General features: G+C 36.1%; 1 protein-coding gene across 12 annotated transcripts in view; it reads right to left on the bottom strand.

The window, feature by feature from the left end:
• MBD5 (methyl-CpG binding domain protein 5) overlaps positions 1-13744 on the bottom strand; it is a 440770-nt gene that overhangs the window by 62829 nt on the left and 364197 nt on the right. For 10 of the 12 annotated variants that reach the window (XM_064586492.1, XM_064586491.1, XM_045868905.3 and 7 more), the window contains one exon: positions 8213-8386. The exons of the other annotated variants lie outside the window; for them this stretch is intronic. The gene's annotated coding sequence lies outside the window, so the exon portion shown is untranslated. The remainder of the gene's footprint in view (positions 1-8212; positions 8387-13744) is intronic. 12 annotated transcript variants of the gene reach the window in all.

The raw sequence follows: 13744 nt of genomic DNA, 5'->3' as shown, positions 1-13744 counted from the left end.
TTTGGCCCTGGGAGGGTCATCCTTTTTTTGCTGATACTTCATTCAGCCTTTTAGAAGTAGCTCAATTGCAAGGGCTTTAGGGACTCCTCACAGAGCAAGGTCCAGTAACTACACAGTCCTCATTTATTTATCTGCAAGTGGCCCTGATTTTCTCAACATTCATTTTGTGAATTTGGAAAATTCAGAGATGTTTGAAGGTGAAATTAAAATTGAACTGTAATCTCACTGTTGAATAATAACCACTGCAAACCTGAACATACTTTCTTTCAATCATTGTTTTTAGAAAATTTTAAAAGCACACTTTAAAAAAGAATTTATAATAACAAACAATAAACCACCACTCCAAATTCACAATGTAAGCATTTTATCAGTTTTGCTTATTTTTAAAAATAAAGCACTCTTGGGGCGCCTGGGTGGCTCAGATGGTTGGGCGTCTGCCTTCGGCTCAGGTCATGATCTCAGGGTCCTGGGATCGAGTCCCGCATCGGGCTTCCTGCTCCTTGGGAGCCTGCTTCTCCCTCTGCCTCTCTCTCTCTCTGTCTCTCATGAATAAACAAATAAAATCTTTAAAAAAAAAATAAAGCACTATTACAGATAGAGTTAAATACTATCTCCCTCCTCTACCCCATCTTCCTTTAGTCCTATTTCCTTCTCTTCACCTTAAAGGCAACCACCATTATGAATCTGGTCTTCATTCTTCCAGGCTATGCATTTATAGGTATACTCCCTATGTGTATATGTAAACAATATCTGGTATTGCTATATGCATTTTAAAATTTTTATATAAACACTATAACACATATATATCATTCTGCAACTTGCTTTTTAAAATCCAACACTGTTTGAGAGCTATCTCAGTTGAGAGACATAGATCTATCTCTGTTGCAGATATATAGATCAAATTTGTTAATTTTTAACATCTGAATGGTATTGTATCATATGATTATAGAACTACTCATCTATTGGTATATTTATCATATTAATGTGAGGTTGTGGGGTCTGTACATTCTCAAATTTTCAGATACTGCAAATTGCTCTCCAAAGTTGCACTGATTCCAAGTTTTTTCCATGTTATAAACGCATCTTTTTCCTTTTAATACTGAATCATTACCACTTTATACTTTATTTTCATCCTGAGCATTTTACTATGGCATTAAATATTTTTTCCAAAATATGACTTAATTGCTAGATAGAATTTTTGGGGCTATATCTATATATCTATAATTTATTTACTTCCCTTTTGTGAACATAGATTTTCTCCTGAATTTTTGCAACTACAAATAAATCTGAGATAAATATACCTATCTGTACATAAATCAATAGTCATTTTGCTAATTTACTGAGAATTATTTGCTAAAACAGAGTTGCATAATTTTAAGACCCTTGACAAATTTTTTAAAGTGACAAAAGGGTAGTTTTGGGAAAGCACTTCAGGCCATAGTTCTCAAACTTTTGAAACCCATGTATGTCCTCTTCTGCTAAATATGAAAATCTTCTCTTTGCCTCTAAGATTCTGATAATTTTATCACTTACATGGACCCATCATTCAAGATTTAGTCAAGCTTTATTTTTATAGTTGATATTATAAAAACAATAGTTTCTCCTCTTTTCTTAATTTAACATAGAAAACTACATATCCACAACATTTTTCCTTCATCTCCCCTGGAAATTCCATTATGACCTTGTTTATATGGCTTGGTTTAAGCCTAACAGACACAGGTTAAAACAGAAAAGATATTGTGATATGAAAGGTACCTCCATCTCACTAACACTCAGATCAAGGATCGATCTTACACTTAGGACAGGATTTAAATTTATTTCACAAACAATTCTGGCAGCAACAATAATATAACTCAAAAAGTGGTGTGTGTGTGTGTGTGTGTGTGCACGTTCTGAGGAGATTTACCACAATTTTACCAACATTTTTATTTTCCTACTTCCTTTCAATATGTAAATTAGTCTGAGAATTGGCTTTTGGTGAATTGAATTTAGTGGCCTGATTTACTTCTTTGCATTGGCTTCTTCTGACTGTTCGGAATTCAAATTAGATGTCACGTCCTGGAAGAGACTACACTATATACCATAGGTAATCTCTCAGACTTTAAGTCACTGATAACTCTTGTCATCCATTTGTTTGTCATCATTTATTTGTTTGTTTATTGGCTATCTCTTCCCAGCAGAATGTAAACTCCCTCACAGCAGGGACGTGTCTCTCTAGGTCCTTCCTATCTATATTTCTAGTTCCTGGTAGTACCTGGCCTGCAGTAGGTGCTTAAGTGCTTCCTGAAGACTATGCATATTCTAATTAGCCAACATAGTTTTATATTCTGATTTTTGCCATGTAGGCTTAGTAAGATTTTTTAGCAATACATGCATCTAAAATGAAAGAGATTTTTAAAAGAGGCTAGTAGAAGCCAATGAGTATTAATGTTGACAAAATATACAAAAGATTTTTCGCTCTAGATCTGTCCCTGATGATCTCATAAACTCCAAGTGATAATTTTTGTGTAGAAAGTATGATAGGGCTTTTAAGAAAATTAACAAACTGACTTTATGCTTTATTTGTAAAGTGCATCAGTTTTATTTATGAAGTAGTTTATATACACATTTTAATTGGATTAATGAAGAAACCATTAAATGAATCCAACAATATAACAATTAAACTTTTATTTCAATAGGATGCTAATTAATGCAACAGACCTTTTTTCTTCATCTGCTTTACTGACATTCTTGTCAACCTACAAATACACTCTCTACTTAATACAGTATTAAATGTATACCTTAGAAGTTTTCTCAAGACATCATGAAGACTATCAGATTATGACATCATGAAAACTAATAAGTAGCTATTCTTCATAAATCTTTCCGAATAACATCAAACATTATAAATCTTCTGAATTATATCACACAAACTTGACTAATGGTAAAAATAATAAATTGATTTTTCAGTCATGTGATATCATGAGTAAATTCTATTAAAATGTTTAAAATGACATCACACATTGCTCTTGTGCCCAGTGGAGTTCCTTGGATGTGTAGTAGGATAGAATGAATACCAGATGAACTGCTGATTTATCAAGGTAAGACTATGTAAATCAGGTAAAATACCAATGTTTCATATATTATATAATTCTAAGCCATCATTTATACTTTTTATGCTATGATTATCATCTTAGCCCTTGAAATATTTAAAGTTAAATAAGAAGTCTGTTCCATTCCAACATTTGCAAGTGAATGCTTCATGTTCTCCAACTGAGAACAAGTCTCACATAAAACCTACCTCTATACTTAAATTCCAAAATAATACGTATATACCACAATAGGTATGATTGGATTAAAAAATAACATCAGCATTAGCATTTTGGAAAGTAATGTCTGAGTGGCTACAACATTATTATCATTTGACTGGGTAATAAATGGATATACTCATAATCTTTCCATCATTATTAGTTAAATTGTGCTTGTTAGAGCAGCCCTAAATCATGTTTCTCCTTTCCAATTATCTTTCACCCTCATATCAATTATTCAAACAGCTCCTTCACAGCACTTAGCCAGCCCTCCCATCCAACCTTCCCATCTGTTTCACCTTTCACCTATTTATTCAAGCTATATGCATTTTTATTTATGAGCACACTTATCTTGCAGTTACATATTTTTATCATTTTTAAAAAACTTCCCTATAGATTATCCCTATATTCATTCTGGTTATTATTGTCATTTGGTTATCTTTACTGTACAGCCACTTCTTCTAAAACATACTTCTTAGATGCACCCGATGTAAGGCTCTATCAGGCTCTACTATCCTTCAGGCTCTACTTAGCCCAAACTACCTCAGCACATTTACATTTGTTTTATACAGTTGTGTCAGGGTACCATGAGCACATCTTTCCTGACCTGATGACTGAAGCTCTCTAGTTCCAAACGTCTTTGCACTTTTGGTGCAGAAAGGTATAAATGTTCACAACCTATACATGAGGGATCATATTTATGTAGGAAGGTTACATTTTTTCACACACTCAGTACGGGGTTAGGTTCCTCAGAATGAGGCCAGTTCTTAAAGTCAAGGTAACAGGCATCTTGGCCTATGCCCATCTATGGTTAGGGGAATTATTTATATCCATTTCTAGCTACCAATGTTAAGCAACTTATACATTCTAGCCTTCAGAGAGCTATATGTTGAGTATAGTAGACTGCAATTGGCCTGAAATACTTTGTAGCTCCTTTTATCAGGAGGTAGTATTTATTACTCCACACTTTGAATCTGGGCTGGCCTTGCGACTTGCTTTGACCAATGGAATGTGATGGAGGTACTACTGTTCAAGTGCTGAGTTTAAACCTTGAGAGGCCTTGCATCTTCCACTTGCTTCTTGGAATGCCATTGTCACAAGAACAACCTGAGCTAGCCCGCTTAAGAATGAGAATCCAGGTGGAGACCGACAAGTCCAGCTATTCTAGCCAGTCCAGCTAAAGGCTTAGACATGTGAGTACAGTCAACACCGTGTGGAACAGGGATGAGCTGGCCCAGCTGAACCTAACCTAGACTGCCAACCCACAAAATCATGACTATTTTTTCAAACAGCCCAAAATTATACAGAAAACAACTGGAAGGTCTAAAAACAGTGTTTTATGTAAATTACCGTATTGAGAAGCTATGTAGGTCTACCCTTTATTAGCTTGTGACCTGGGGCAAGTTTTAAAATTTCTTTCCTTTATAAAACAGATTATAGCCCTATAGAATTGTTCTGTGGATACAAGTTAAAAGTCTTAAACCAATGGCCGGCACACAGTAAGTATCCAAGTTGTTATTATTTATGCATGCTATTAAAATCATGTTATGGAAAATTTTATAGCACTGGAAAAGATCTGTGAATTTGTCAGGTGAAAAAACATACTACAAAGTTGCATGTATAATTATAAATCTTCATTTACAAAAATGCTGTTATATATGTAGATGGGGAATAGAGCAGCACTACCCTCTCAGTGGTTGTCTCTGGCTAGCAGGAATATGAATGATTTTTATTTTCTTCATTGCTTTTCTGTATTTTCAAAATTTTCCATAGTAAAAATGTATTGGCTTTTCAATCAGGAAAAATATTATTTCCAAAAAATGAAATATTATATCCATAGATCAGCCAATTAATGTTTTCCTAATCTTTAAAAGCATTAAGGAAACTTTTTATTGGAAATAGTCACAAGCTTTGTGCCTAGTATTATGCTATTATTTCTCCTTCTGTTTTAGCCAATTAGAGAAAAAGATATAAAATGCTACATTAACCTGGATGTTCTAAATGCTAGAAAAAAAATTAAGGTTATCCCTTTGATTGGTTCTAAAATGCTTCAGAGTGTCACTCTTAATTTTCTGCTTGGAATACATCTCCCATCCCCACATTCTTGTTCTTCATTAAACCAACTTCTGTTTATCTCGGTTTAAATGTCACTTCCTCAGAGAAGCCTTCCCTGGTTTCCCCAATCATTATTTGGTTTTCCAAGTCTAAACTGGGTACCCCTTGTAATTCCTCCTTATAATACCCAGTAATTCACATATATTACTATACATAACTGAGCTTTCTTTTCACCCTTGCCATTCTACATAACTGCAAAGAAAGAGCAATTGAGAGAGTTAATTTCAAGTTAAGGCTTCCCTTTGTGCCTTTAAAAATATTTAAGGAGGGGCACCTGGGTGGCTCAGTTAAATGACTGACTCTTGATTTTGGCTCAGGTAATGATCTCAGTGTTGTGAGATCGAGCCCTGCATTGGCCGTGGAGCCTGCTTAAGATTCTCTCTCTCCCTTTCCCTCTGCTCCCATGCTCATGCAGTCTCTCTCTCTCTAAAAAAATTTTAAAAAAAAAGTAAATAAATAAATAAAATAATTAAAATAAAAATATTTAAGGAAGTGGAAAGTGAGGGTCGGTGTACATATGTAGAAAATGCTTACTATGCATTATTTATTTGAGAGAGAGAGAGAGAGTGCGCACAAGCAGGGGGAGGGGCTGATGGAGAGGAGAGGCAGAGAATCTCAAGCAGACTGGTGCTTAGTGCAGAGCCCAAGGCGGGGCTCATCTCATGAACCTGAGATCATGACCTGAGCCAAAATCAAGAGTTAGAGGCTTAACTGGCTGAGCCAACCAGGTGCTCTCATTTTACTTTCTTAAAAGCTAAAAAGTATACAGTCACTAGCTCCCAAATATGTATTCTGTAAAAAAAAAAAAAAAAAAAAAAAAAAATTAGAGAACTGTTTTAAGTATAATAGTAAGTTATACCAGCACATCTATAAGCTAATTGATAAACTCACTATACTGCTGAGGGAAATATTATTTATGATTTCTTTCTGTATATTAGCCACCAGCAGAGTTTGCTATTTTTGTTTTTCTATAGTATAGTGAAGTTTCTCCTAGAGAATATTTATAAAAAATACTTGTCTGCATTTACATAATATATTTTAGAGTAAACTGAGCACGTTTAAGGAGTAACTTTCACATTTTATCTGTACATTAATGTATTGTGGCTACTCCAGGAACAGCTCAATATATACAGGTCAAATATTGCTGAGAAATGATGTATATCAATATTGTTTTTTTCCCAAAACTGTACTAATAATGAGACAATTATGAAAACACCAATTTGAAGAGATATATGCACCCCTATGTTCTTTGCAGCATTATTTAAATAGCCAAGATATGGAAGCAAGCTAAGTGTCCATTAATGGATGAATGAATAAAGAAGATGTTGTGTATATATATATATATATATATATATATATATACACACACACACACACACACACACACACACACACACACACACAGAATGGAATATACTCAGCCATAAAGAAGAATGAAACCTTGCCATTTGTGACAACATGAATGGACCTAGAGGGTATTATGCTAAGTGAAGTAAGTCAGAGAAAGACAAATACTATAGGATTTCACTTACTTATGGAATCTAAAAAAACATGAACAAAAACAAAACAGAAACAAACTCATAGATACAGGAAATAAACCTTTGGTTACCAGAAGGGGGAGGGATTGGAGGGTAGGCAAAATACATGAAGGAGATTAAGAGGTAAAATCTTCCAGTTATAAAATAAACAAGTCATGAGGATGTAATGTACAGCACAGGGAATATAGTCAATAATATTGTAATAACTTTGTATAGTGACAGATGGTAACTAGATTTATCACAGGGATCATTTTGTAAGGTATGAAAATATTTAATCGCTATGATGTACACCTGAAATTAATAGGATGTTGTATATCAGTTATACTTCAATTTAAAATTAAAGAAATCAGTGTTGGGAAAAAAAAAAGAATGAGACAATTACGAATTGTGCCCATTTGGGGTAGTATAACATATTTAAACAACTAATATTTATATGCTCTTTTACTTACAAGTGTTTAGCACTCCTCAATTCATCTGGCAATGGATACCCAGTTACTACTTGGAATAATCAGTTCTGTAGAGAGGTAATAGTGCCCCCTAGTAATGTTGAAAATCAGTTTACTCAAGGCGGAAATAGGAAGACTCCTCAGCCATTGTAGAAACCCACCCAAAGACACTGTCTCTAAATATTTATCAATATGTAGGAACACTCAGGCCCAATCAATGCCTCCAGCAATGTAAGTAAATGTAAAAGAGAACTAATCAGGTCTCTCAAGAAGGAAGAGGAGGAGTATCGTCTCTGTGTGGATTCTAAAAACAGAAGTCCAAAGCATACAATCTCTCAGTCCCATGAAATAAGTGAACTTTCACTGTGTTTATGTAGCTCACAGACCAGGAACAAAATGAATGAGTAGTAATATCTGCAGATGTTTTGTGGTGTCATATGAAAAGTGTCTCAAGGAAACTCCATTTAGCGTTGGACTGCCCCCTGGAATGCTGAGGGAGGCAGAGAAAATGGAGCAGCCAAAGAAAACTGAGGCACTAAGTATTCAGGTTGGAGAGGGAGGGAGTTTCAGTACCATAAAACCAGGCACAGAGTATATCTTAGAGAATGTGCTGAAGAAAAGCAAAACCTGTAGAAAATAAAGTCTCTAATTTAACAAATAGTTAAGTAAAGTACAAGACCAAGTTAGAAACAAGAGGACTCTGGGCCAAATCCCACCTGTGGCAGTGTTTGGCACGTACACAGTTTGAGAATAATAATAAAAGTGAATTAGTTGACAATATTTAAATTAAAAGATTTCACATGAACATTTGCATTTCCTGCTTTACCTGAGAACCTGGACAATGTGGTAACACTAGGTCAACATGCCCGCCTTGCAACAATTATCTGGAACGGAGCAATGGCTGCTCCTTCCGAAAGGACTTGGCTCTCCAGTTCAGTGCAGTAGCTTTCTGCTTCATTCCCACCAGCCTGGCCCCTGTAGGCACTTGGGTTTCCAACCTCTGGAATAGAAAGGACCTTGAGATAAGGCTTGAAGGACTCACTGTAGCCCTTGACAAGAAGTACAGCTTACTTTTTTTTTTTTTTTTTTTAACCACCACTTAACCTACACTTCATAGTTTCTTTGCAATGGTGGAGAATGAACTCTCGGTGGATCATCATGCATTATTAGTATGTGAAGGAGTGCTAGTAAAGCAGCTAAAACCAAGAGCAAACAGTTAATTTTCTTGATAAAATTGAGAGGACTGAAACCATGGTGATTTTTGAGTTAGAGGAGGTAGAGGGTACACAGAATTCTCACCCAACTTTAATCTTCTATCGCCTCTTCTTTTTTAGCCCCATCATCAGTAATACCACATTAGCATTATCTCAAGAACTCATCTTGGGATCAAAGAATTATGGAAGCAAATTGTACATTACCATTATTGAGTTATAAAATGCCACCCCTCGACTTTTAACATTGTTTACTTTCAGCAAATAAGAAAAAAAAATTATAAGGACTTTCAGAAGTGTACTTGAGACCTTATCACTCCTTACTCTATTTTCTCCTAGCCATCAAGGAGACATTGACAAGGTTCTTTCTCAGTCAGGGCAAAATAATCCTTGGGACAGTGTAGCTCATTTTGTTCTCTTTCCACAGGTAATGAACAACCTTCTGGTTTTTGTTGGATTTCATAGGTGCTTTGATATCATTAAGTTCATTATTTGGGTATCAGGTACAAGTACTTCAGTCAGCGAAAGCAAATAAACAGACAAATGGGTTATGTTTGGCTTATAAGTTAATTTCTTGTAAATACAGGTGATCTGTATCAGAACCTAGAGGCCCATCACCCATGAGAGCAATGGCAAATAAACTTTTTCTTTATTTTTTAAAGTAATCTCTATGTCCAACATGGGGCTTGAACTCATGACTCTGAGATCAAGAGTCGTATGTCTACTGACTGAGCCAGCCAGGTGCCCTCAACTTTTTCTTTTAATTGGAAGAGTAAGGACCACATCTGGGACCATAATTACTCCACAGGGTGCTCCCCCATCTTTGGGTATTTCCTGATAGCCAGCCTACTTGTTCTTTTTTCTTTTCAGTTTTAGGCCAGAGCAGGACAGGGGAATGTTTATAGCACATGGTGTACATATGCTTGAGCATCGCTTTTCCTCAGAAAGCAGCCAGGAGGGACAAAGGAGCAACTAAGGGATATGGAACCAAGATTAAATAACTATGTTCCTATAATCCTGATATATTAAAGGTATTCCAGACATTAGATTAAGTGTTTTAAGTATTTACTGGGCATCAACTACATGTGAAGCACAGTCCAAGGAACTGGACATAAAGAGCATATATGCCTAGGAGGTGGAGGGCAGGGAGTGGGGCAATCAGGGAAACAGGTAATTACAACATTGAATGACACTGGCTACAATAGGGCTAAATATGGAGTGCTAAAGGAGTACAAAGAAAGAGCTAGTTTAGGGGCGCTTGGGTGGCTCAGTCGTTAAACGTCTGCCTTCAGCTCAGGTCATGATCCCAGGGTCCTGGGATCGAGCCCCACATTGGGCTCCTGCTTGGTGGGGAGCCTGCTTCTCCTTCTCCCACTTCCCCTGCTTGTGTTCCCTCTCTCCCTGTCTCTCTCTGTCAAATAAATAAATAAAATCTTAAAAAGAAAAATCTTAAAAAGAGCTAGTCTAGTTTTCGGGGATCAGAGAAAGGGGGACACAGGATACATTTAAGGATGCACTGAAGTTAGACAAAGAAAGGTAGTAGGAGACCTGCAACTTCACCTCATCCATGCAAATGATCTTAGTTCCAAAAGATTAATATTAAAGATTTTACATTTCTGTCTGATAATAACAATTCCAATATTATATATATATTTTTTAAGCTGGTAAGCAAGCATAGAGGTCTCATTTTGTCAGACCTTTTAACCTTGAGATGGGATAAGTGATAAAGCATTAATGAACATTTTCCACAGGAAGATCTGGATGCCTGCCTCATGCCTGAAATAGAAAACGGTGACCTGACATCCAGATAAGCAAATACTGTTTTCTAGAAGAAATACTATCGAAGGACAATGATTCACTTCAATAAGAAAATATTATTAGATGTGAGTGCATTGGAAGCAGAAGCTAAAAGGAGCAAGATATGGATGAGGGGGTCTTAGCCTATATATAAAGTAGTTCAAAACCATTTGGAAGTATATCCTTCAATAAAAGAAGTTCGTAAGTGATGTAAATAAGATGACTACTCTTCTAAAGCTATTCTAGACAAATGTATGAATAATACTAGCTGACTTCCTACCATCTTCTGGGAACAGCATGGAGCATTTTATACATACATATGTTAACTCGTTTAATCCTTGTCACAACCCTATAAATAAGTACTATTATTTTTTCTTTTTGAGAATTAAGGAAATGGAGGCAAGAGAAATTAAATAACTTTACTTTCTCTTTTCCTCTCTGGTAATTTATATCCCCCTTTCCTATTTTATTGTTTTTCTCCTTAGTGTTTAACTTATTTTACATTTACCCTATTGTTATTTCCTCTACATTTTTAACATTTACCCTCTTGTTATTTCCTCTGACAAGAACATAAGCTCTGTGAGCACATGGCCATATAAGTCATCACAACAGACAAAATTCCCTATAATTTTTTGCTTTAGGTTCAATACTCCTTGAAAGCTGGCTGTCTCGCAACTTTTTTACTTCCCATAGCACAAAGTATAGAACCTCACACATGCTGGAGTCAAAAATAGTTGTTGAGTGAATGATGAGCATAATTGATCAGTAAGCATGTACTGAGTTCTTGTCATGCTCAGCACTGCACACATCACTGTCAGATCGGGAAGTACAAAATACCATTGGTATTCTCAGAGAACTTAACACCTAGGAACAGAAGTAGGTAGAAGCATGAGGAATACCCAGGGTACAAAATAAGAAGGCCTCACATTTCCTTACTTCCATTCTTCAATGTAATGATGTCTGAAAATGCTTATTCACCACTCCTCCCAAGACACCCTAGTAGTTTGCTGCATTAAACTTTCATGGAAATGCCAGGACTGTTCACAACTCCATGCCCATGCACATGTTGTTCCCTGGACATAAGATTTCTTTCTGCATTCTTCTTTTTTTTTAAAGATTTTATTTATTTATTTGACACACACACACACACACATACACACACATACAGAAAGAGAGAGAGAGAGCACAAGTAGACAGAGTGGTATGCAGAGCGAGAGGGAGCAGAGCAGGGAGTCCGATATGAGGCTTGATCCTAGAACCCTGGGGGCTTGATCCTAGAATCCTGGGGCTCGATCCTAGAACCCTGAGATCTGACCCGAGCCGAAGGCAGACAGACACTCAACCGACTGAGCCACTCAGGCGCCCCTTCCTTCTGCATTCTTTTTTTTTTTTTTTTTTTTAAGATTTTTATTTATTTAACAGTGAGAGAGAGAGAGAGAGAGAGCACAAGTAGGCAGAGCGGCAGGCAGAGGGAGAGGGAGAAGCAGGCTCCCCGCCGAGCAGGGAGCCTGATGCGGGGCTTGATCCTAGTACCCTGGGATCATGACCTGAGCCGAAGGCAGCCGCTTAACCGACTGAGCCACCCAGGCGCCCCTTCCTTCTGCATTCTTAAAGCAACCTTGTGCTCTTTAAACTCTAGGGTCAACTACTCCATGAAGAACCCTCTAGCCTCCTGCTCAGAGTTACTTATTCATTCCTTTCTCATTCTATAGTGCTGTTTACATGCTGACCACACTGTTTTATGTACACACATTCCTTGTTTCATATAGCTTTGTTTTTGTGGTTCCCAAACACATTACCAGGTACATGGTATGCAAATAATGTGCTTTGAGTTGAATTATTTGTTTTTCTCACCTTTCAAAATGCTAAAGAACTTTTTTACTCCCCTAAACTATAATCATAAAATAGCAAAGTTCTTGTTTAGTAATATGTTAAAACCACCCAGTGATATATAAAGGTGGCTAATTGCAGGTGTGTATTCAACCAAAATCAAATGGAGGCTGAATAGAATCTACTTTTCTCTTATTCTATTTTCAGTACAATTTCTAAATTCGGGGACTGTCTGCAGTGCCTACAAGAGTGCCTGGCACACAGAGAATAACTTGTTGAGTAAATAAAATGAATGCTTATATACAAACTAAATGTACTATAGAAACTCAGAGATGAGGTAACAAACGATAAAACAGTGAGCTAACGGTTAGGAAGTGTGGAATCTGAAACTTTCTAACTGTATATAACTTTGAGTAAGACACTTAACTGTATATAACTTTGAGTAAGACACTTAAATTAAAGCTTTAATTTTTCAATTTGTAAAATTAATGGCTTGGGCTAGATCAGTATTTTTCAAATTATTTTAGGTGTAGGTCTCTTTTATCTAATTTATCTAATGAAATCTAATGAAATCTCCATTATATAAAACAGAAAAAAGACTTACTGGTAATAATTCATTGTGTAAGACCAAATTATAATTTTACTTATTAAAATCCATCAATAAAAATAAGGCACTATTTTGATTAGTAAAAAGTATGAAGTCAAGAGATACAGGTGACAGTTGCCATTTTAAATCATCTTCAAAAGTGTCATTTTTGTACTTTGTTTTGGCTTTCTAATATTGATACAATTCTGATTACCACAGAAAAGTGATTGCCAAAGGCAACCTTTCTTTTTTTTTAAATAGTGAATTTGGGGGCGCCTAGGTGGCTCAGTCATTAAGCGTCTGCCTTCGGCTCAGGTCACGATCCCAGGGTCCTGGGATCGAGCCCCACATCGGGCTCCCTGCTCTGCAGCAAGTCTGCTTCTCCCTCTCCCACTCCCCCTGCTTGTGTTCGCTCTCTTGCTCTCTCTGTCAAATAAATAAATAAAATCTTAAAGAAATAAAATAAAATAAAATAGTGAATTTGGCTTTGGCAACATTAAGATCTCTGCAGTTAAAATGGTCTAGAAGCTTGAAGGAAGGAAGAGTAAAGAAAATCTTATTTCCAAGACCGAATGAATATATCTCATCATTACTCATGTTTCTGGGCATAAATGTGAAATATGGGCAAGAAATACTCAAAACTAAAATTAAGCAAGAAAACTTCCTTAATACAATATTATCATATTAATTTGCCATTGCAAAACTGTTAAGGAGTGATAAGGATACATGGAAGAGAGATGCCCCTATGTCGAGTCTGTATTTATTCAATGAGGCATACATGCTGCAGCAATGCTCTTGCTTAACCTAATTTGGACATATCATAATGAACTCAAGTTTTAAAAAGCTCAGCTAAAAGCTTAAAAATAAAAATGCATACTCATAAGAAGTTCAAATATGTATATGAATATTGGTATAAAACTTCAGTCAGCAGTCC

This window comes from Mirounga angustirostris, unplaced genomic scaffold (genome assembly GCF_029215605.1).
Source record: "Mirounga angustirostris isolate CCGP_5_RB_7025 unplaced genomic scaffold, mMirAng1.0.hap1 SCAF_3, whole genome shotgun sequence".
NCBI classification, from domain to species: Eukaryota; Metazoa; Chordata; class Mammalia; order Carnivora; family Phocidae; genus Mirounga; species Mirounga angustirostris.
This window is presented reverse-complemented; position numbering and strand designations above follow the sequence as displayed.